The sequence below is a fragment of the Schistocerca piceifrons genome, chromosome 2 (assembly GCF_021461385.2).
Source record: "Schistocerca piceifrons isolate TAMUIC-IGC-003096 chromosome 2, iqSchPice1.1, whole genome shotgun sequence".
Taxonomy (NCBI): Eukaryota; Metazoa; Arthropoda; class Insecta; order Orthoptera; family Acrididae; genus Schistocerca; species Schistocerca piceifrons.
The window spans coordinates 849,102,206-849,127,450 of record NC_060139.1 but is presented as its reverse complement, the minus strand read 5'-3'; the positions used below and the strand labels follow the sequence as shown (position 1 = coordinate 849,127,450).

General features: G+C 41.6%; 1 protein-coding gene across 1 annotated transcript in view; it reads right to left on the bottom strand.

Annotated features, from left to right (window-relative positions):
• LOC124776315 (alpha-methylacyl-CoA racemase) overlaps window positions 1–20,855 on the bottom strand; it is a 170,907-nt gene extending 150,052 nt beyond the window's left edge. The window contains exon 1 of the mRNA XM_047251250.1: window positions 20,789–20,855. The gene's annotated coding sequence lies outside the window, so the exon portion shown is untranslated. The remainder of the gene's footprint in view (window positions 1–20,788) is intronic.
• Window positions 20,856–25,245: the final 4,390 nt, after the last annotated feature.

Sequence of the window (25,245 nt, the reverse complement as noted above, 5' to 3'; positions counted from 1 at the left end):
GATGAGGCTGAAGTCAAAAGGGAGGTGGTTCTGTTTGCTGACGTTGAACAAAGTACTTCCGTAGGCTATTATAGAATGAATGATGCAACGACATAACTCGCCACATTGGACTGTCAGTCAACGCAACAGAACATTGCCACCACATACGCGAATAATATCTAACGTGATAAATTACTCCACAATGACTCTTGCCTTCGGATAAGGTGATCTCACAAGAAAATTGTTTCCCCGCGGAAGATCGTAACGATGATTTGAGGTGAGGGGCGCTCAACATCTTGGTCATCAGCGCCCTGACGAAAAGTCAGCACGCCAATCTTATGAGTGGGGACGAAGGCTGTCCCCACCTGCGGAGCAGTTTATAATATATTAAAATCTGCCTTCCTTCGCCACCGATTTAGGGATGAGGCCTGACTGTTCACAAAATTTCATCACTCTTGTAACACTGGAATCAGCAGCATCGAGGCTGACAGGCAGCTCTCCATCGATACTGAGGGCTGCCGTAATATCAGTATGTAGGGTACATGTTGCCAAAGTCGCATGGCTTGGTCACATGGGGCCAATTCCTGAACAACCTTTGGACCACTGCCCTAAATGCCAATGACTGAGCTGACGCTGAGATTTTCACTGACTGTCGAGCCAGAAGGATACATCGCTGAATCCAGAGTGATGGTTCGCCAGCCTCTGCACACAGAGACTGAAATGGTCTAGTCCGAAGGCTCTAGTCAACATCCCAATGCCGTCATACTGGACAGCGTCTAATATTTTGAGGTGGGAAGTACAGACTGATTCGCAGATCACACTGCGATGATCTAAAAGTGATCGAACAATGCCCTATAAAACTGCAGGAGGTGGGACCTATCAGCTCCCCATGTTTTTCCGGTAAGGCATTTCAAAATATTCAATGACTGGAAGCGCTTAGTTCGTAGGTCTTTCAGAGGTGGGAGCTAAGTTAATTTCAAGTCAAATAATAAACTCAAAAAGCTCGCAGTTTCTTGAAAAATGTAAAATATTGTCCCCCATTGTGAGCACAGGTTGGTTAAAACTTCGACTAGCACAGTTGCAATTGATACATGTAGTCTCCTCTGGTGAGGACCGAAATCAGGTTTCCAGCCTCCTAATGGTCAGCTGTAGCTGACTCGTCGTCCTAAGATCAGAGGAAGAGTAGAAGATTGCAAAGTGATCAACAAACAAAGAGCATTTGACAGGGCTCCTGACTGGAGGAAATGCCATTGATAGCGCTGGCAAACAATGTGACACTGAGGACACTATCTTGGGGGACCCCGTTCTCTTGAACATAGCAATCAGATAAGGCATCGCCCATGCGATATCGAAAACGCCGCTCCTTGAAAAAGAAATGGACAAGAAGTGGCGAGCATCCATTTAGTCCTCACTCATGAAGCTGGCAAAGGAGCGATGGATGTTATACCTCCAAGTAGTGTCGAGTGCGTTTTCGAGGTCAAACAAACAAAGCAAATGGTTTCGGTGATGGTTTCGGTGTAAGAACGACTCCTGTTTCGCCGTCTCCAGGAGAATTAAGTTATCAAGGGTGGACCGGTAACGCCTGAAACCGCTCTGGGAGCGGCTCAGGTGACCTTGGGATTCGAGTAGCCGGGCGAGGCGGCGGTTGACCGTGCGTTCAAGAGACTTGCCCGTACAATTGGCAAGGGCTGCACTCCCGTAACTATTAGGGGCGCTACGGTCCTTGTCTGGTTTCCAGAAGGAATTAATAGTTCCTCCTTCCAAGTCGTGGAGTACTGTTCATCAAATCAGATCTGATTGAAACAAGGAGTTGTTCTTTCACTTCAGGGCACAGATGACGAAGCATGGCATAATGAATCTCATCAGGTCCTGGAGCAGTGTTCCTGGCGCAGACAGCTGATTCCAGTTCTCACATGGAGAATGGAAGGTTGTAGACTTTATTATGCGAAACACCTGAAAAGCAGAAGCTTGTCTGGATGACGTAGTGACAGTAAAAAAGTGTCCAGCTAAAACCGGGGCATGTCTTCTGGCTTGTCCACCAACACCCAATTACCTGACAAGCCCGTAAAGGGACGTGTACTGCCCAAGCCTGAAATCTGCCTTATTGAGTCCCAAGATTGCGCAGGGGAAGTGGATCGATTAATGGAAGTCTTGAATTCCTTCCAGGAATCGCTCTTCCGTTCTTTTATCAACCGCCTCGCTGGCGGAAGATCGGAACATAATCCCTCCTTTCAGTCATCGTATAAACGTCGAAATGTCAGACACCGAGATAACCGATCGCGGAACAGAAAAGCAACGACAATCGCTTAGTGGAAGGGCATCAGGACCAGATGAAATACCTATAAGATTCTACAAAAACTATATGAACTTCTCACCTTTTAGTAGCAGTTTACCGTTGATCGCTAGAGCAACGAAGGGCACCTAGCTACTGGAAAAAATCTCAGTTCATTCCAATTTTTAAGAAGGGCCGTAGAGCAGGTGCACACAGTTATTGACAAATCGTTGACATCAATGTGTTGCAGAATTATGGAACATGTTTTATGCTCAAGAATTATGACTTTTTGAAGAACGAAAATCTCCTCTATAAAAAACGCATGGGTTCCTCAAACAGAGATCTTGCGAAACTCAGCTCGCTCTGTTCTTGCATAAGATCTATTGCGCCGTAGACAACGGTGCGCAGGTTGATGCCGTGTCTCTTGACTTCAAGAAAGCATTTGACACCGTCCCGCACTACCGTTTCGTGAAAAGAAACGAGTTTATCGAGTACCGGACCAGATTTGCGATTGGATTTAAGACTTCTTTGCCGATAGAACTCATCACGTCTCTCGTAACGTAAAAAAAAATCAACATAGGTAAAGATAATTTCTGGCGTACCAGAAGGAAGTGTGATAGGACTGTTATTGTTTACAATGTATACAAATGAGCTAGTAAAAAGGGTCTGGTGGTCTTTAAGGCTGTTCGCAGATGAAGCGATCGTTTATAACAGAGCAGCAACGCTAGAAGACCGTATCGATTTGCAGAATGACCTGCAGAAGATTGGTGTAGGCTCTGGCAGTTGACGCTGAACGTAACTGTAACATATTGCGCAAAAACAGGAAAATCAAGCCACTGATGTACAACTACACTACCTATGAGAAACTATTGGAAACCGTAACTACCCTAAAATATCTAGGAGTAACTATTCAGAGCGATCTTAAGCGGAATGACCACATAAGGACAGTGGGAAAAGTAAATGCAAATCTCAGATATCTTAAGGAAGTGTGACTCACACACGAAGCAAGTGGCTTACAACGCGCTTCCTCTACATCCGATTACATGATTACTCTGCAATTGACAACTAAGTGCCTGGCAAAGGACTCATCGAACCACCTTTAAGCTATTTCTCTACCGTTCCACTCTCCAACAGCGCGCGAAGAAAACGAACACTTAAATCTTTTCGTGCGAGGTCTGATTTCTCTTATTTGATTATGATGGTCATATCTCCCTATGCAGGTGGGCGCCAACAAAATATTTTCGGACTCTGAGGAGGAAGTTGGTGATTGAAATTTCATGAGAAGGTCCTGTCGCAGAGAAAACCGACTCTGTTTTAATGATTGTCACCCCAATTCGTACATTATATACGTGGCACTGTCTCCCTATGTCGCTATGATACAAAACTAGCTGCCCTCCGTCTGTTCTATCTGTTGTGGATCCCACAACGCACAGCAATACTACAGAAGAGAGCGGATAAGTGTAGTGTAACCAGTCTCTTTAGTAAACCAGTTTTAGTTTCTAAGTGTTCTGCCAATTAATAGCAGTCTTTCGTTCACTTTCCCCCACAGCATTATCTATGGGATCGTTCAAGTTATAACTGTAATCTCTAAGTATTTAGTCGAGTTTACAGCGTTTAGATTTGTGTAATTTTTTGTGTAATTTTTTGTGTAATTGGAATTTAGTGGATTCTTTTTAGTGTTCATGTGGATGACTTCACACTTTTCATGACAGAGTCAATTGCCACTTTTTGAACCATACAGATATCTTGCCTAAATCATTTTGCAATTCGTTTTGATCATCTTATGACATTACATGACAGCATCATCTGCAAACAATCTAAGAGGACAATTCAGATTGTCTCCTAAATCGCTTATGTAGATCAGGAACAACAGAGGGCCTGAAACTTCCTGGCAGTTTAAAACTGTGTGCCGTACCGATACTCGAACTCGGGACCTCTGCCTTCCCGGGCAAGTGCTCTATCATCTGAGCTACTGAAGCAGGACTCACGACCGTCCCCCCAGGGTTTCAATTCTGCCAGTACCTCGTCTCCTACCTTCCTACCTTTCTTTCAGGAGTGCTAGTTCTGCGTGGTTCGCAGAAGAGCTTCTGTGAAGTTTGGAAGGTAGGAGACGAGGTACTGGCAGAACTGAAGCTGTGAGGACGGGGCGTGAGTCGTGCTTGGGTAGCTCAGATGGTAGAGCACTTCCTGCGAAAGGCAAAGGTCCCGAGTTCGAGCCACGGTCCGGCACATAGTTTTAATCTGCCAGGAAGTTTCATATCAGCGCACACTCCGCAGCAGAGTGAATATCTCATTCTGGAAGTAGAGGATCTGTAACACTTTCTTGGGGAACGCTAGTTATTACTTGTTGCACTCGATGTCTTTCCGTCAGTTATTACGAACTGTGGCCTTTCTGACGGGAAATCACGTATCCAGTCACATAACTGAGATGATACCCTGTAGGCACTCAATTTAAGGGGGAACGTATGCGAAGTTGCAACACTTTGAAAAAAAATCTTATAAAACCCAACTTTTCCAAGACAGTAACACAAGTTTTCATGCTAATTGACTTTACATGAGTTTAATTACAAACAACGGAATTTTTTTCAAAAATCAAGTAAAAATGTTCCTTTTTCAGAAATCCATCAGAACTAAACTAATGCATTTTTGTAGAAAGTTTGATACACCGTTCATCTATGGAATAGAATTTTGATATCTTCTCCTGAATTTTTACAGCTGTACAAATATCTGTGAAAAAATGCTCCAAATTTTATGCTTTTCTCTTTCATAAATGTCTTATTATCACATTAAATGAAAATACCTCCCACAGTATCTTTCACTGTAGTATTGAGTAGTTGTCTGCCAACTTTAAATACTATAACGTCAGTGATTTGTGAGGGAGCGGTACATAAAGTATCGAAAATTTAAGTTATTGGAATCCTGAAGCAATTATTTGACAGCGTTTACAATAGTCTTTATTTTATCTGGGTGAAAAGTGCATACCTTATGCATTCTCTTCTTCATTCTCAAGCAGTCTTTTCTTTGCTTGGCTTCTTAGGTTAATTGAATTTACAAAGTGAGTAGCAACAATGTAAGCTGCAGTTCTTCTGTTATCGAGTTCCTTCAATATCGACAGTGTGAAAGCTCCTGGATCAAATTCTAGCCTCTGTAGACTTCGTAGTCTGCCAAAACTAGCACAGTTAAAAATTTTAAAAATGTATCAACGCTGCAATTTCAACAGCAGTTGTAGAAGCAAATGTCATGGGGCAACGTTTCCATATCACAGACTTCCGACTTTCATTAGGATTTTTAGTTTTCCGTGCATGCACTCCGTAAATCTTCTGGCTCTGCTAAACACTTAAATATTCCTCATATTGTGATTGCATAAAATTCGAGAAAAACACCGCAGGGATAGATAGTATAGAGAAATAGAGAACCAGGAAGAGCCGTGGCCCCATGCAACTTTTTGCCAGTTATTTTTATCACACTTAGGAGTGGAATTGAAATACAGGGCTTGCCGCCACTCCTCCTTGCGACGTGCCATTGGCGAGTGGAACAGGTGAGGGAACCAGTTAATGGTACTAGAAGTATCCTCGGCCATTTAACATAAGATGACTTGGGAAGTATGATGTAGATGTAGAAATTAAGCCATTTAGTCTCTCTGAAGGTGTCCGTAAAGCCACTATAACTGAGTTTTCAAAAGATAACAACATACAGTCATCACTTTTAAGTGCTTTACTACTTCAAGTGGGAAGTTGGTGCAGCGATTAGAACGATTACTTACCACGACTAATTAATATCATTTAATAAAATTGCAGATTAACTTTACTTTGTGCAAGAATTGAAAGATAATTTAATGTAGGTAAGAATAATACGATATGCAGTTATGGATAATCATACGCGTTTTGTTTCATATTATCATTCAAGGTAGTCTATTTGCTAATTAATTACGCACTAACGCGTAATATAATATAATCCTAGTTTATTTTCGGGTACTTTCAGACGAAACAAATAATATGCATGCGCCAAAGTGTCTTAATATGCAAAATGTAGAAGATTTGTATGTTTTGAATTCTTTTATGATATTTATCATCCTACGTATTGTCACCAAAATTTTCAGAAAGAGACTGAACGATAATACACAATGATGTGTTTTCGGGAACTAAGGCCTAATGACCCAAACCCTTTTACAAGAGTTGCTTTTGAGTGAGCCTTAATCAGTGCGTTAAAACACGTCGAAATCTATGGATCGTCGACGGTAGCCTCCCCTAGCCAGAAATTTTAGTGATTCAGGCACAAGAAAACCTCAGTGTTCGTGCTCCTGCTGTTGTGTGGACCGAATAATCAGCTTTTGATAGTCTTGACCTTCTGATAGACTGTCACGGAATCATCACCATTATTTACCCCTCCTCTTCTTGGAGGGCCAACTAAGGTCGACGTGCCATTTTGAGTTCCTTATTCATTGTTCTTTTTCCTTTCAGTATTCTTCCATCTGTTCACTATGTTTTTTCTTTCTGTCTTTCAACCACTTCATAACAATTATCACATCATCATCATCATCATCACCTGATCATCATCATTATCACCCCATCATCATCATTATCACCCCATCATCATCATTATCACCCCATCATCATCATTATCACTCCATCATCATCATTATCACCCCATCATCATCATTATCACCCCATTATCATTATCACCCCATCTTCTTCATTATCACCCTATCACCCCATCATCATTATCACCCCATCATCATCACCCCATCATCATCTCCCCATCATCATCATCATCACCCCATCATCATCATCATCACCCCATCATCATCATCATCACACCATCATCATCATCATCATCACCCTATCATCATCACCCCATTATCATCATTATCTCCCCATCATCATCATTATCACCCCATCATCATCATCATCATTATCACCCCATCATCATCATTATCACGCCATCATCATCATTATCACACCATCATCTTCATTATCACGCCATCATCATCATTATCACGCCATCATCTTCATTATCACGCCATCCTCATCATTATCACGCCATCCTCATCATTATCACGCCATCATCATTATCACACCATCATCATTATCACGCCATCATCATTATCACGCCATCATCATTATCATGCCATCATCATTATCACGCCATCATCATTATCACGCCATCATCATTATCACGCCATCATCATTATCACGCCATCATCATTATCACGCCATCATCATTATCACGCCATCATCATTATCACGCCATCATTATCACGCCATCATCATCACGCCATCATCATCACGCCATCATTATCACGCCATCATTATCACGCCATCATCATCACGCCATCACCATCACGCCATCATTATCATCATCATCATCATTATTTGCAGAAGTTTGAGCCATTCTATAAGACTGGACTAATAGCAAATGTTGCTGTCAATTTTCTGTAATCGCCACCAAGTGACCCAGCTGGCTTACAGCCTAAAAGACTGTCACATCTACTGTGGAAAATTAACTACACATTATCAGAGTAGAAGGCTGTATTCCAAGAAGAAAAATAAAAACTGTTGAAACAGGGCCGGTTCGGGAACATTTTTTCGCCTCTCGCAAGCGACATTCCATTTGCTCCCTCTCCCTTTACACCCTGTCCCCCCCCCCCCCCCAGACTTTCATTTCCTTGGAGGTCTTGAAAAGATCTTTAAAAATAAATTTAAATCTTATGACCACTGCATTTTAAAGTAAGTACTAAACAGAAATTCCTCTGCAACAGTACTGAATGTTCAACTCTTATTCCACTGCTAAATATTAAGAAGAGAAGCAAGTCATTTCTATTTAAGGTGATTCCTGAGATCTTTACAAGCCTACAGTGAAAAAAAAAAAATACATATACGTGGTGGATCGCTATTACTAGCGAAAATTGACACCCTGAAAGTGTTCGATAACAGACGGAAAAATGTTAAAGTTTCGTGCTTTTACTGGCTGAATGAAACTTTCGTGCTTTCATTTTTTAACTTGTTTGTTAAGAGTCGACAGTACCTCTACTACTGGGCGAGGCTCCTAACTCACATGCATTAACAATACCTCATATAGTCCTGAAATGAATCAGCATTTAATTTGCGCAACGGAATCCCGCTGTGTAGCTGTGCCACATTTCACAGACTCGTGCTTCGAGTACACTTACGCTGAAAGAAAGAACATTTGTGTACCAGGTGTGTTTGCACACTGGTAAATATTTGGAGCTGAATGTTACAAAAATCCGAAATTGTGACCTTTCAAAAGGTAGTCCGTAGGTTATGGGATTATGAAGCGGTGTGCGCATCAGTAGCTACAGTTTCAAATTTATCTATGTTGAGACGAACATAAACGTAATGACGGTTCCGATCAGAAGGCAAGCACGCACGTGGGCGAATATTAAAGGCAGACAATGCGTGACCACGTGTTACGAAAATTAAAGTCTCACGAACCGCTAACGATGATTACAATTACAAAAAGACGTTGAAAAATAGATTAAGAATAGGTATCACAAAATATCAAGAACGAATAGATGAAGCAAAACCTTCAATGTTGGCCAGAACACTTGTTAAAGTACCGGTCGGTCGTTAAGCATTCTAATGTAGTTAGTTACATGTTCCATAGGTCATTTGAACGATTACTTTATCGAAATGATGTGGAACGATTGAGTTTATAGGATATATGTACATTATTAGTGTTAATATCAATGAATACTAATTTTAATCCTGCTCATGGAAGTACACTTAAAAAGAAGTTTCTTCACATGCTACCAGTTTGTAATGTTATGTGAGCTTCACTGCCGCTTTTTTAAACTAATTTGTGTCTGATTTTATTCTGAGAAGCTCAGTAATGTATGTAAATATCGTAAATGTAAATGTGATTCAAACTGTACTTGAAGTGAAGCGCAGCTGGACAGCAAGAAACTCTTTAGCGCACTATCCCCGCAACGACAGTAGTTGTGAATCTTTGACTATGGACTCTAAAAAAAAAGGCAATTGATTTATTTAAAAAAAGGAACTGTCAATCTGTATCTTGTGGAAAGAGGACGTGTTGCTAAGCCGTCGCTCAGAACGTATAGGTGCATTTAATGAAAATTGATATTTTAGTGATATAACCGAGTAAAGTATGTGTAAGAGTTGCCAAACATTTATGTACACAAATTTTTTGGAAGTGAAGAACAGAAATATCTTGTTTTTGGAAAACGAGGTGAACATTGTCGTCACCGTCTATCAATCGACAGAATTGTAAGTGTACAAAGTTCACTAAAATACAGGAAAATAAATGCATTCTCTATAGTTTTCATTCAATTAACAACAACCTCTCATAATTTCTTAATTACAGTAATTGGATTATGTTCTTGTACAATAGTATGGTGCTGAACTTCACTAACCAATTTTGATGTGGCAGGACGTGTAGTTTGAAGGAAGTTTGTGTGCCGAGCAATCTCCTTTTCTCACGAAAAGCAGATTGCTGTTTGATCTTATTTACTTATAACAGTGGTCCCTTAGGTATGAAAAGCTACGAAAACTTGGGCTCAAAGCGATCCGCAATACGGCCAAGTAACTAACAGAGTCGTACTTTAAACCTTAAAGAACAATAACTTCCTCCAAATTGTAATACGTCAACAACTGGTGCAGAAGCTGATCATTCAAGGAGGCAGCAACCAAAATTCAGGTACCAGTTACGACTTAAAGGAAAAATCTCAATCAAAAATCAATCTCTCTCTCTCTCTCTCTCTCTCTCTCTCTCTCTCTCTCTCCAAACACATATATAAATATTCATATTATTAAGATAAAAATCATTTTATAAGTTTTCAAACAAATTCGCCCCTAAAATAGGAGTTGTCGAGAAGAAATGATTTTAGATTATATTTAAAACTTGCTTTGATACCTGTTACACAATTCATGTTATTGGGCAAATGATCCAAAATTTTTATTGGTGTGTATTGAAATTCTATCTGAGCTAAGAACAGCTTTAATAATCGGTAATGACGGTCATACTTTTGTTGTAGTGTTGAAGGTATGTACATTGCCGTTTTTCTCAAATTGTCGGATTATTTTTGACGAATTTCGCTAGCGAATATACGACGGGCCCTCAATACGTAATGCAACATTTTTTTCTGAAAGCAGGTTGGCTTTATTCAGGATTCCAATGCACCTATTATTCCACACTCTTCTGGTTACAAAACCCTATTTTTCAACATAATCTCCCTTCAGTGCGACGGCCTTACATCTCCTAACTGGGAGGGCCGGTATGCCCCGCATGGTACCACTCTACTGGTTGACGTCGGAGCAAACGTCTTGCTGCATCAATAACCCTCCCATCATTCACGTACTGCGTCCCGAGGAGTGAGTTGTTCTTTAGGCGAAACAGATGAAAATCGGAAGGTGCACGATCCGGGGTGTAGGATGGATGAGGAAGCACAGTCCAGAGAAGTTTTGCGAGTCCCTCTCGGGTGCGCAAACTTGTGTGAGGTCTTCATTGTCAAGGAGAAGTAGTTCGTTTGCACTTTTTGTGGCGACCAACACGCTGCAGTCGTTTCTTCAATTTCCTGAGAGTAGCACAGCTGTCGGCAGCCCGCCGGCGGTTAGAGAGGTTTGCGGGACCTTGTTGCGGTGAAAACGCGCCTTGCCCAATAATTCACCGTACTTCTATTCAGTGCTAGGTCTCCGTAGACATTCTGCAAGCTCCTGTGAATATCTGCGATGCTCTGGTCTTCCGCCAAAAGAAACTCAATGATTGCTCTCTGTTTGGAATGCGCCTCCGTTGCAGACGCCACTGCGAAAGCTATGTACAGCGCTGCCATCTAGAGGAACCTCATGAAACTACAGAGGATGAAGCGAATTATTCCACGATGTCCCACAAGAAATTCCACATTTTTTTCCATCGAAATTGGCGGTGAAAAGAAAATGTGTTCTATTGCTTATTGAATGCCATCGTACGAGGGTTATTCGGAAAGTAAGGAACGATCGGTCGCGAAATGAAAGCCACAGTGAAACCCGATGAAGTTTTGCACAGGTGGGTTGGGTAGTATCTCTAGTATGCCCGTCGATCGCGTTACGTCGCTCTTTTTTAGTTCTCAGCGCACAGGGAGCACATCAAGATACCTACAACAATAGTGTCTTCCGCCAAGTACGAGGGCCTGGTGAGAAATTTCGCCTGAAGCTTTGCATCCAACATTACATAACTGTCGTGCGTTTTCTTCTCCAACACAAATCTTAGTCGCATTCCGCAGGGGCAATGAAGATGCTCCTGCATCGTTTTCAGTTGGAAATGTTTGATTACTCACAATACAGCCCGTAATTGTCTCCCTCTCAGTTTCGTCTCTGCTCATATGAACCGCAGGCTATGAAGACAACATTTTGGCACAGACAACGAGCTGTAGGCCCGCGAAGAGAATTGGCGGAAAGCACTGGTGGCTGCCTACTATAACGAGGGTATTGGAAAATTGGTACAACACTACGACAAACTTCTAAATCGGAGCCGGCCGGCCGGTGTGACCGAGCGGTTATAGGCGCCTGAGTCCGGAACCGCGCTCCTGCTACGGTCGCAGGTTTGAATCCTGCATCGGGAATGATGATGATGATGAGCGTTTGGCGTCATTGGCCGGGAGGCCCCTCGCGGGGCAGGTCCGGCCGCCATATCGCAGGTCTTATTACATTCGGCGCCACATTGGGCGACCTGCACGCCGGACGGGGATGAAATGATGATGAACACAACACAACACCCAGTCCCTGAATGGATGTGTGTGATGTCCTTAGGTTAGGTAGATTTAAGTAGTTCTAAATCTAGGGGACTGATGACCTCAGGTGTTAAGTCCCACAGTGCCCAGACCCACTTACAGCATATTGAACAGCCGGTCTGTGTGGCCGAGCGGTTCTAGGCGCTACAGTCTGGAACCGCGCGACCGCTACGGTTACAGGTTCGAATCCTGCCTCGGGCATGGATGTGTGTGATGTCCTTAGGTTGGTTAGGTTTAAGTAGTTCTAAGTTCTAGGGGACTGATTACTTCAGAATTAAGTCCCATAGTAGTCGGAGCCATTTGAATCTTTTTTTTTTTTTTTTCCTAAATCGGATCGGCGACTATGAAGATAAGTAGCTGAAAGTTGTAGCTAACCGTTGCATATAAAACAGTTTTGATTTTCACTGTGGTTTCCATTTCGCGACTTATCGTTCCTTACTTTCCGAATAACCCTCGTGCGACCGTGCAGTTAAAAAGCCTAACTGCTTGAAGAGGTACCTGCAAGACAGAAGATTCGCGAAAACCATCTAATCTAAATTCTGTGGCTGTAATACAGCCTGAATGTGTCTTCAATATAACGAAATAAAGAAAGCGATAGGAATGAGCAAAAGCCCTTTCGCGGAGCACGTACAAGGAGTGCGGAGATTACGTTACTCACAGCTTGAGGAGCAGGCCATCAGTACCGGATCGCCTTGGTCACATGGTCGTACAGATAGTGTCTATTCCCACCAGGCGCTTCCGTGCCACCGGAAAGTCTCGTTACGCAATCTCACCCCAGACTAGCAAAGACGTGCTTCGGGAATATCGATGCTCACGCTGTATCTTTGCTTCAGCAAGTACGCCGTCTGCTGAGACCGTGGTTAATGTCTGTCTGTTGTTCACATTGACGACCGACATCTGTACGAAATTAATTCTAAATAAATTTGCAGTTGCGAATGTCTGGAAAATTATTGCCGGACCGGGACTATACCTCGGATTTCCCGCTTATCACGAGAGGTCACCTTAACAAATTCGGGTATCCGTGTAAAGTTCCAATGGTATAAGGAAATAGAAGGCGTGACATACTCGTATGGACGTTTGGGTCAGTTCGATAGGCGTGCGAGTATAGCCGAAGTCGTAAAGACGACTGCTAGCGATAAGTGGGAAATACGGGTTCGTGTCCAGTCCAACACAAATTTTTCACTAATAAGTAGTATATCAAAGCCTAATACAGTTGAAGCTAAGATATTTGCATTTGCGAATTTATTTCCAGTTAAGTTCGAAATGTCCCAGTAAACAATGGCCTGCAAACATGTCTTTGGTGAGATAATTACGAATGTTTGTTTAGGAGCCGCCACTGACTTCAGTATGAAATATAGTCCCAGCTGGTATAAATGTATTTGAAATGTAGACTTTTCGATTGAGTCCCCATCTAACTAGGTTCAAATTTTACCTGTAATATTAGTATCTGTTTCGATAGCTTAAAGAAACTTACATTCGATAATCTAACCACGCAGGCTCATAAAAGCCATACAATTTGTGTAAAGTTTCTTAGCGACCACCTCATATTTCAAACAATATCGTACGCGCCACGGCGCAGAATACGAATTGTTCATAAACTGTATCGATAGCGATATTCTCTGTTTCTTATTTTTTGACAGCTGAAGAATCGTAATCCTCTTCTTTTACCACGGCAGACGCTTACGTGGCGTGGTCCGCAATCACTAATTAGTTATTAAAAATATTACTATTGTTCAGCGGTCTGTAAGAATTTGTGTGTGCAGCTAAGATGAAATGTCGAAAATTTTATAGGACTTTATTTAAAGAAACAGCCAGCGAGATAGAAAATTGATATGTTACGGGGCCTATTGTTAGCAATACTGACTAAGGTTATTAAATTGGTTATTGTGCTCTCAAATGCTGTAGTGCCTGCTTATTACTTAAAGTATTTCCATGCTATCCATCTCCTATTAATGGCAACAGAAATAACGGTGTTTTTGTAGTTTTCATACAGCTACCAGGGACCGACTGCATGTCGGCAAACGTCGTTAAGGCAGAAGGCGCATTGCCAGTTACCTTGTTTGTGATTTAAGTCCAATTTCTTTTAATGTGTGATGTAGTATAGCAAAGAAAATTCCCAGCTCTGTCTGGTCCCTTAGGTGTCTCTGTTCGTAGTTGCTTTGTCTCATATCCGGTCGTGATCGAACATGATCACCTCACAAACAAATTAAGTGGCAATGCGAACTCTGTTCTTAATCTTGAGAACATTACGCCTTCTGCAAACGATTTCAGGTGACGTATAAGCTATCACATACAGTACTTAAGTTTTTGAAAAGTCTTTGTTCTTCCCGCCAAGAAGTGGTGCAAAACTCTGAACAGATTTCTGAATCTTCACAAGAGAGTAAAAATTTAATCAAAACATAAATGTATATATTTTTAAAAAACACCACACACCCAAGTCCTAAGTTACTTTGCGCAACGCTGGATAATTTGCTAGACGCATGAAGTGGCTCGGAGACATCTTACTGCCTTACCTCAGTCCTCTGGGTTTTTCTGACTGAGGTCATCTCAATAGTTAACTGTACAGCACTCCCACTGATATGATTCAAGAATTGGTGCAGGGATTCTACGGTCCTTTCAATATCTGCGAAATGATACGGAGGAGTTTGAAAGAATTTGTAGCTCACTGCAGAGACAATATCAGTATTGCCTCCAAATGTGAAGATGACACGTGAAACGCCTTTTAAGAGGTACGAAAAATCAGTGATTTATGACTTTTAACAGGCTGAAGCAGTATTTTACACTGACGTAAGAATCTCAACACCAAGACATTATTAATGCAGGGTAATGAAATTCCGAGAATATGTTTGTCTATGTAATACATGTAAGTGATTAACGTTGCAAGATCACAGGTTAAAGTAAGCAAGAGATAGGCCATTACAAACTTGAAATTAATAACCTGTGTAACCGCCTATGACAAAAAGATGGAACACGCTTTAATGTATCGCCATGACTATTGCTTATCTGTCGATATGGATGCAGCCACCCACTGTCCGAGCGGTTCTAGCCGCTTCAGTCCGGAACCGCGCTTATGCTACGGTCGCAGGTTCGAATCCTGCCTCGGGCATGGATGTGTGTGATGCCTTAGGTTAGTTAGGGTTAAGTAGTTCTAAGTTATAGGGGACTGTATTCAAACATTATGAATCACCTCGAAGGGAACGATCTATTGATACGTAATCACCATGGTTTCGGAAAACATCGTTCTTGTGCAACGCAGCTAGCTCTTTATTCGCACAAAGTAATGGCCGCTATCGACAGGGGATCTCAAGTTGATTCCGTATTTCTGAACTTCCGGAAAACTTTTGACACCGTTCCTCACAAGCGATCTATGGGGTACAGTCTCAGTTGTGCGAGTGGATTCGTGATTTCCTGTCAGGAAGGTCGCAGTTCGTAGTAATACACGGCAAATCATCGAGTAAAACTGAAGTGATATCAGGTGTTCCCCAGGGAAGCGTCCTGGGACCTCTGCTGTTCCTGATCTATATAAATGAGCTGGGTGACAATCTGAGCAGTTCTCTTAGGTTGTTCGCAGATGATGCTGTAATATACCGTCTAGTAAGGTCATCGGAAGACCAGTATCAGATGCAAAGCGATTTAGAAAAGATTGCTGTATGGTGTGGCAGGTGGCAGTTGACGCTAAATAACGAAAAGTGTGAGGTGAGCCACATGAGTTCCAAAAGAAATCCGTTGGAATTCGATTACTCGATAAATAGTACAATTCTCAAGGCTGTCAATTCAACTAAGTACCTGGGTGTTAAAATTACGAACAACTTCAGTTGGAAAGACCACATAGATAATATTGTGGGGAAGGCGAGCCAAAGGTTGCGTTTCATTGGCAGGACACTTAGAAGATGCAACAAGTCCTCTAAAGAGACAGCTTACACTACACTCGTTCGTCCTCTGTTAGAATATTGCTGCGCCGTGTGGGATCCTTACCAGGTGGGATTGACGGAGGACATCGAAAGGGTGCAAAAAAGGGCAGCTCGTGTTGTATTATTACGTAATAGGGGAGAGAGTGTGGCAGATATGATACGCGAGTTGGGATGGAAGTCATTAAAGCAAAGACGTTTTTCGTCGCCGCAAGATCTATTTACGAAATTTCAGTCACCAACTTTCTCTTCCGAATGCGAAAATATTTTGTTGAGCCCAACCTACATAGGTAGGAATGATCATCAAAATAAAGTAAGAGAAATCAGAACTCGAACAGAAAGGTTTAGGTGTTCGTTTTTCCCGCGCGCTGTTCGGGAGTGGAATGGTAGAGAGATAGTACGATTGTGGTTCGATGAACTGAACCTTCTGCCAAGCACTTAAATGTGAATTGCAGAGTAATCATGTAGATGTAGATGAAGACCTCAGATGTTAAATCCCATTGTGCTCAGCGCCATTTGAACCATTTTTGAACAGCGAGACTTTTCCAGTAACCAGCATGCGCTTTAAAACTGTTGCTTGTAACAAATATCTTGACATATAAGGGCAAATATTTTAATCGGACTAGCGATAACATCAGAGCACAAAATAAAATAAATAAATAAATTACTACAAGAACAAACTTCAGGTGATCTGATATCTTATTTCTATTTGCATATTAACGTATAATACAGGCAGTTTATAGCAAATATTTTGATCATGACTGGCATTAACATGAATGCCCAGGAATCAGTGATACTACTGAAGTCGCAAATGGCGCTGGCTTGGGACCAGGTTCGGCTCGGAGCTGTCCTGTAAGTAGCCTATTTGTAAGAGCTCGTTGTGCCACAGTGGTATCAACTGCTGCTCAGATTGCTGCTGCAGATGCAGTACGATGCGCCAGAGCCATTCGCCGATTACGATGATCTTCCCTGTCTATAGTGCCACGTGGCCGACCGGACCCTTGAGACCGTACATTCTCGTGACCACCGCTGCCAGCAATCGAGTGCAGTGTCTAAATTCCCGCCAAGCTTTTCTGCAGTATCGCAGAAGGAAGATCCGGCATCTCGTAGCACTGTTACACGACCTCGCTACAACTCTGTGAGGTGCTGATAATGGCGTCTTTGTCGCCTTAAAGGCATTCTTGGCTAATTAACGCACCACGACCAGTCTCAAAGGTAATTACCGCTCACGACCAAGAATCAATATTCACGCCCGTTGGTTTCGCCAACTCGCAACCACATTATCACCTTCCAAAGTAACGTAGACCTCGGGGGTTGGGTTGTTTGGGGGGAAGAGACCAAACAGCGTGGTTATCAGTCTCATCGGATTAGGGAAGGACAGGGAAGGAAGTCTGCCGCGCCCTTTCAAAGGAACCATCCCAGCATTTGCCTGGAGTGATGTAGCGAAATCATGGAAAACCTAAATTAGAATAGCTGGACGCGGGATTGAACCGTCGTCCTCCCGAATGCGAGTCCAGTGTGCTAACCACTGCGCCACCTTGCTTGGTGTGGACCTCAGGATACGCTACAAATCAGTGTCACAACTTTATAGATTCAGTTTTTGAAAATAAACCGTTAATAATATTTCCAAAGTGCTGTATCTACAAAGAAACGCCAGTCAGTGAAAAAAGAATATGGACGGATCGTAGACAATGTGAGTAGTTTGCATAATTTTGCCACCAAAACCAAGAGTCGTATGTTAGCACTTCTTCACGTTGTAAGGTACTATCCTTCGCAGCTCGTCGGAATGTCCGTGTATGCACACAGGCCTAACGAACAGTGATGTGGGTGAGTTGAGAATAAGAAACTGCATCTCTGGCTTCAACAGTGGGATTGTTTGCTCTGTATTCATCGCCGAGGGCGCTGGTAGTCTGTCGGCTTTGTCTTTGGCGAGTTGTCGCAGGGGATGTTTGTAAGGGTCAGTCGCGATACACTTTATGATTGTTAGAGGAAAAGAAGTTTTCTGATATACCATAGGCATAGGTTAAGGTTTAATTAAACTGCTGACCACATAGCTCAGTTATAGGCAGCACTATGTGGTATTCTGTAAAATTTGTTTATGGTAAAAAGTTAACAGTAACAATAAAAGGTTATTATCAATCGAAACCATCGTGCAACACAATTCAATTTCCCCATTCGTGCCGCATCCCGCTTTATGATAGATGCAAATGATCAACTTGGCCGCATACTGAAGGCGGTGTGTCTCAAGCACCTCCGCACGCAAGCTGTTGCGGTAGGGTATAAAGCAGAGCATTTTGTACTTAATTTGGTACGTAACATATCATTCGAGATCTAATAACTGCAAGTAACTAATGCATAACCTATGAATTATGATTGACTTTGCATAAATCTGGAACACTAAAATTTACGATGGTTAGGAGCAATGTAACATTTTCCCCCTTTAGTGTTCCAGGGATAATGTACAATGGGACATGCTATTGCAAGTGAATTTGTACCGCATACACGCCACTGAAATGGCTGTTGGCGGACCGCTATTCCTGCTTAATTTTCAAAATCGTTCTGTATTCGGCTGAGTATGGTTCAGTGTCTGCCTATGGTGACATGTGAGGCAACTAGCAGTCTTCAAGCAAAGCGACGAAAGAGACTATGAGCAGATAATACAGAAGACATCCATTCTCTGTTGTGTGTTCGATGTTTTCCTGTTCGAGGGAAGTGGATGCTGAAATTAATTGCTTTGATACAGAAAAGATTTGTGATATGGCGCAAGATTATAGATATGCACAAAAGTAGTATTCTCTGAAATCAGACATTCTCCAGAATGAGAATTCTGGAAACATCCCCCAGGCTGTGGCTAAGCCACAATATCCTTTCTTTCAGGAGTGCTAGTTCTGCAAGGTTCCCATGAGAGCTTCTGTAAGTTTGGAAGGTAGGAGGCGAGGTATTGGCAGAAGTAAAGCTGTGAGGACGGTGCGTGAGTCGTGCTTGGTTAGCTCAGATGGTAGAGCACTTGCCCGCGAAAGGCAAAGGTCCCGAGTTCGAGTCTCGGTCCGGCACACAGTTTTAATCTGCCAGGAAGTTTCATCAGACATTGTGTTTGTCAAACTGTAGTTCATATTGCTTTTCATCATAAAGTTTGTAGATTTCTCTTCAACCGATAACGCAATTGTCGAAATTTAACAGACACCCAGTAGAAATTAAAAATAATTTGTTCTTGTTTATTCTAACCCCTTCAAACCGCAGCTGAAAAGCATCGAACCATTTCCTTTTTAGCGCTCCGTACCTTAATCCGTAAAACGGAATCTTTACAATATTACTTTGTTGTTCGTTTGTCTGTCCGCCAGCCCGTCTGTTAAGTCCCCTTTTTCTCAGGAGGTAGTAGAGGTATCAGCTTGAAATTTGCGTTAATTTACAGTCTCTTGGCGATACAAAACATTTAATCTTCTTATTATTCAATGCAATCAAAAGATAACGGCCATGTCCGTCAGATGTTTTGACACTGTCAAACTCACTCAGAAAAACCTGTCGGATAGTTCCCGTTGACCTAGAATTGATATTTGGCAAGGAGCAAGGTTTCACAGCATAAGCATAGGAAAAAGCTGAAAATTGTTAATTTGTAATAATGACTCAAACGTTCTTATTGCTGTTGTGTCTGTCTATCCGTCTGTTAAGACCCAACTACAAGTTGAAATTTACGTTAAATACTAAGGCCGCCATGTCACGGACTGCGCGTCCCCTCCCGCCGGAGGTTCGACCCCTCCCTCGGGCATGGGTGTGAGTGTAGTTCTTAGCATAAGTTAGTTTAAATAGTGTGTAAGTCTAGGGACCGATGACCTCAGCAGTTTGGTCCGTGAGGAATTCACACACACGCAAGTACTAAGTTCAAAAGTCTTTGGTGTTATGAAAAATTTAATTTTTTAAGTCAATAAAGTCAAAAGATACGATCGTTTATGTCACATTTTTTAATACTGACAAACTCACTCCTGAAAGCTACTGCCGACTTACCTATATGATTACTAAGTTTGTACGGAGCCCTCGAAGCGCTAGTCCTACTCACATTTGTTCCTTTTTTTTATTTGTGGAACGAACCCAGCGGACCCTCTGGAGCCATTGTCCAGAGCAGACAAAGCACTGAACTTTCATCTACCACTGTAGAAATGACTGCCCGCCTCAAACCTGCTATAGGTCTGCTTGTCACATTACAGCGATAGAAATGCACTGATATTTAAGTTTAAAAACTTTTCCAAACTTTAAGCAACATTTCATATGCTGTAATGTATGTTCTAAAATGTAGAGAACGATAGGTTACATGCAATCACACTTTTACAATACATAATTTGTGAATCAAATACATAGGCCCGACTACTGAGATTTCACAATCACAGTGATAAGGTAAGGGATTGGTACCAGAGCTGTGTACTCCCGTAACAGATTTGGCACCTTAATTTACATAAGAATGTCTTAGAACAATGAAATTGGACACGCCGATACACAGCTACTAGGCGCGGCTCATTGTTGGATCGTGTGAAAAAACGGTTACCACAGCACAAAGCAGTTCGCCGTACCGCGGAACTCTTGCGTGTGAAAGACGACAATTGTTCGCACGCGAGTCCAGCTAGCGCGATCGCAACCTCGGTTATTTCACCTCTTCGAATCAACCTTAGCTTTCAGCCGTGATTCTTTCACAGTAATGATCGGGCTTTAACTTCACAAATACTGCATTTTGCAGCAGATCAGCTTACGTACCGTAAACGACTTTGCGAGTTAAATCTGTTTGTTTTTTAGGCTAGCTGCTGATTAACGAGGCCATTGGCGATTTTGGACTACCTTAAGGGACACCAATGCAGATGTTATTTCTTAGCAACACATGACCAACAGGCGCTTACTTACACTTCACGTAGGCTGCTCGGCCGCAGTTACTGCTGTGGTGGCAGGATGTGTGTGCCGTCGGACAACCTCAGCACAACTGAAACACGGCAGCAGGCACTGATTGCAGCACAGAGCTGCTTCGTCCAACGGGTGGCGTGCGAACGCAGTAGAGATGCGCCGGCTTAGTAAGATTGGTTTAAAACAAGAAGTTGATTTAAGCCGTCTCGTAACGATTTTCAGTTATCCAAATGGATGGACGCGACAGAGTTAAATACTTACCATAAAGAAAAGGCTCACAATTTACTTTCTTGTGTAAAACAGTTGTTTTAAATTCAATAGTGTCATTTAATTTGTTTGTTTTCTTTATTCAAAGCAATAGTTTTACACTTGGGCTAGAAGATATAATTGCAGCAAAAAAGATCACAGCATTTCTTCCAAATTCGAACAGAGAGATGATATGACATAAAAATTTACAAACTTCGAAATATGCGGGCGGCCATTACACTGAATCATTATCCGATAAAAGAGAAGTATTTTCTGGAGGATCTTGTGTATATGTCAGATTAGAACTGTATCTGAGGTCCCACTGCACTGACGCCAGTGTTTCTCTCCGTACCGGAGCCAAACTGCTTCGGACTTGTGTGAATCCGACCATGAGTGGACCAGTTGTGTTCTGTCGCAGCGTTTGCCTAATCCACAGTAATCTCCACCAGCTCTATGGAGGCATGTGATTAGCAGCAGCCCACGGGTAATTTTCCGACAAGAAAGCAACACTAGTTCAAAATTCCGCTAAATTTTGGCACAATAATTCCGGAGTCAAGCAGAAGTAAATTCCTTAGTGATGCTGCATAGTCCATTGCTCGATTTTCCTCATTTGCAGTATGAGCTCCTCCCTTAAACTGTGGACCCAGAAGATTTGATACTGTGTGGATCATTTTGCACGTAAACTGTCACAGCAGTTGTTATAAGTGATACCTCGTGATGACTGGGTGTTGTGTGATGTCCTTAGGATAGATAGGTTTAAGTAGTTCTAAGTTCTAGGGGACTGACGACCATAGGTGTTAAGTCCCATAGTGCTCAGAGCCATTTGAACCATTTGTTATAAGTGATAGTTCTGCAGAAAATTTTCAGTGGAATAATAACACAGCGAGCTGGTTGAAAATAATTTTTAATACATTTATCTATTTTCGACACCTCTAAGAATGTCTTCATCAGAATAAAAAATTTAAAGCCCTATAAAATAATAATAGAAAAATAAGTTTGACGGAAACATTAGCCAAGATGAAAAATGTCATAACATAGAAAGATTACTTACTTAAAATAACACTGCGAGAAGGCAATAGTCAAATTTTAGAGCAAACATACTCAAGTCAAAAATTTAAAAAAAACGTCACAGTCTTTGGCACATACGCCTTGCAAGGAACAACGTCAGACTGAGCGTCTCAGTGGCTTACATTGCTGCTACGAAAACAAGATACAAGTTGCGCCGCCTACCTGGTGCCGACAGTACCCATTATAACGGTAATAATCGAATTAAAAGACAGTTAATTATGAAAGCACCATATTCAAAGGATGAGAGCTTAATATATTTTTGAAAGTACAAAGTAGTCAAGTAAATGACGTATGATGTTCTGCTAAGAACCGTCTATTGGGCTTTAGGAAATGCCAATTACACAAAGTACAGAATATTGTAGAATATTTACACAAACAGCTGCACAGTCAAAGGAAACTTTAGTAGTACACATCTATATGAGATTTGAAGAAAAGATGTTTCAGAACTAGAGGCAGTAAAACGTAGTAAAAAAATAGAGGAATCAAAAGTAATGGATTAAAGCCATTGAAAAAATGTTTGTTAAGCAACTGTAATTGTTCGTCGAGGATGAGGCCATCGTTCTTAGAAAGATGCTTCAAAATCTCCAGCTCTTCGAGTGCGTCGAGGCTGACCTTTCTTTTCCCTAAGTAAAATGGAAATTTCTTCAACACTTTTCTGTTTGTGATCAGCAAAAGTGTAACTATATGCATTAGTGCCTCTTTTACCCAGTAAATATTCTTCATACCAGACAATGAAAGATTTCCAGTTTATCCTATGTAATAACCATGACAAGTATCACAAGTGATTTTATAAACTTCTGAACTGTGTATAGGAGCAACAGCGTCTTGAGATTGCGAATAGGGTTTTTCTGCAAGTTATTGCTAATATGAAAGGCAACTTTGCATCCATATTATTTAACTAGAAGACGACGAATTCTATAAGAAACAGGTCCTAAAACTGGAATCGAATAATATTTTTTATATTCGTTAGGGTCAGATACAGGACTGATGCCTAAAGGAGCCACTTTAGTGTCAGTTTTAACTTTGAAGATCGTTCATAAATGTTATTAACTGCAGTTCTATAAGAAACAGGCCCTAACAACGGAATCGAAAAAACATTTTTGTACTCGTTACTGTCAGAAACAGCACTGATGCCTAAAGGAGTCATTTTGGCGTCAGTTTTAACTCTGAAGAGAATAATAACTGCTATTAACTACAACAGTTTTTATTAAATCCATCTCATCATTAAGCTTGTCTGGTGACGAAGGCACAGAAACTCCAAGATGAATGGCTGAATAGAAAAATGCTTTTTTTATGGAAATGAGGACGCACTGAACTAGCGGGAATAATCTGATCTCTATTAGTGGCTTCTCGAATAGTGCCGAATGGAAGTCTGTCGTTGTCTATGGCAATACGGGGTCCAAGTATCGTAGCTGACGATCAATACTTTCTAATTCACAAGTCAAGCTGATTTTTTCTTGAAGGCTATCAAAAATTTCAAACAAATGCTCAACACCTTCCCAGGAACCACTGTATATTATCAAAATGTCTACGTACCGAGAATATGGCATAATATCCAGATTAGTAGCTGAAAAATTAATCAAGAATTTTTCTTCCAGCGAATTAATGAAAATATTGGCCAGTGGATTACCCATTGCCAGGCCGTCAGGTTGATGGTATAGTTTGTCACTGAAATCAAAATAGCTATATTTTACTACTGTTCTTAGCAGACGAATAAGGTCAGTGATTTGCTCATAAGAAATATCTTTTTTAAAAGTGCGTAGATTTTTTTAATGCTGTCTATAGTTGTTTGAACAGGTACATTAGTATGAAGGTTCGTAATATCTAGTGAAAAAAATTAGCATTCTGAGCACACAGCAAATCGTTGATTTTATTCACTAGGTTTTGACCATTGGCGATAAAATAAAAAAGTCCCTAGTTTTTCGAAATAATTTTTCTGTCGTCAATAGTCAAAACCTAACCAGTAAAATCAAATAATCATGTTACCATGCAGCGTGGTCTAGCGGTTAGTACACGTGGTTCTGCTAAGAGTTGTTGGTTGTTTTTGGGGAAGGAGACCAGACAGCGAGGTCATCGGTCTCAACGGATTAGGGAAGGACGGGGAAGAAAGTCGGCCGTGCCCTTTGAAAGGAACCATCCCGGCATTTGCCTGGAGCGATTTAGGGTAATCACGGAAAACCTAAATCGGGATGGCCGGAAGCAGGATTGAACCGTCGTCCTTCCGAATGCGAGTGCAGTGTCTAACCACTGCGCCACCTCGCTCGGTCTGCTAAGAGTATTATGACACTGGGAGATAGTCCGTTCTTTTAATTGACAGGTCCTTAACATGTTCTGTTACGTGGCTATCAGAAAAAAACCCACCCCTCCCCCTCCCTCTCCTCTTCCCCCTCCCCCTCCTGCTCCCCCGCCCCTCTGGGAAACCCCTTACCGATACATGCACACTTTTGATATCAATTTGATTGACTAAACAATTAAATCGATCAATTAATTAACTCCTCCCACTATGGGAAACCCCCCAGCTCTCCCTCCCCCCCCCCACTCCCCCACATGGAAAACGGCGGGAAAAAGGCTCATCTGATTGGCCATTTGCCGGTAAATAGGTTGCAGTGTATGGAATATTGTTCATTTAGTCAATTTGTCGGATACAAGACTGTGTAGTATATAGTTTATTTATGTAAAGAATTCGATGGGATATCGATATCAATGTATGTTTTATTGTTTAAACAATTTAGAAAATATGTAGAATATTGTTTATTTAAACAATTTATGGGATACAGGGCGATGTATGGAATATAGTTTATTTATTTATAGAGGGTGATTATAATTAAAGCTAAACTTTCAAAACGCTGTAGAAATAACACCACTGGTCTGAATGACGTCAAATTGTAACGGAATATTATCGGAGAAGGAGGAAAACGTATGGCAGAAGTACAAAAATAGTGTGAAAGTTGATCAATAGATGACGCTGTATGTGTCAGAATACGTAAGTGTAATCACTTTTCATGGGCACGACCTACTGAAGTTGGTATAAATACGCCTGGTACAAGGCTTTTCCTCCTTGCGCGTCTGCGACGTTTGCAATGATTGTCTCAATGCAGGATCGCGCTCTGCTTTTAAAGCTGTATTACAAGAATGATGACTGTGCA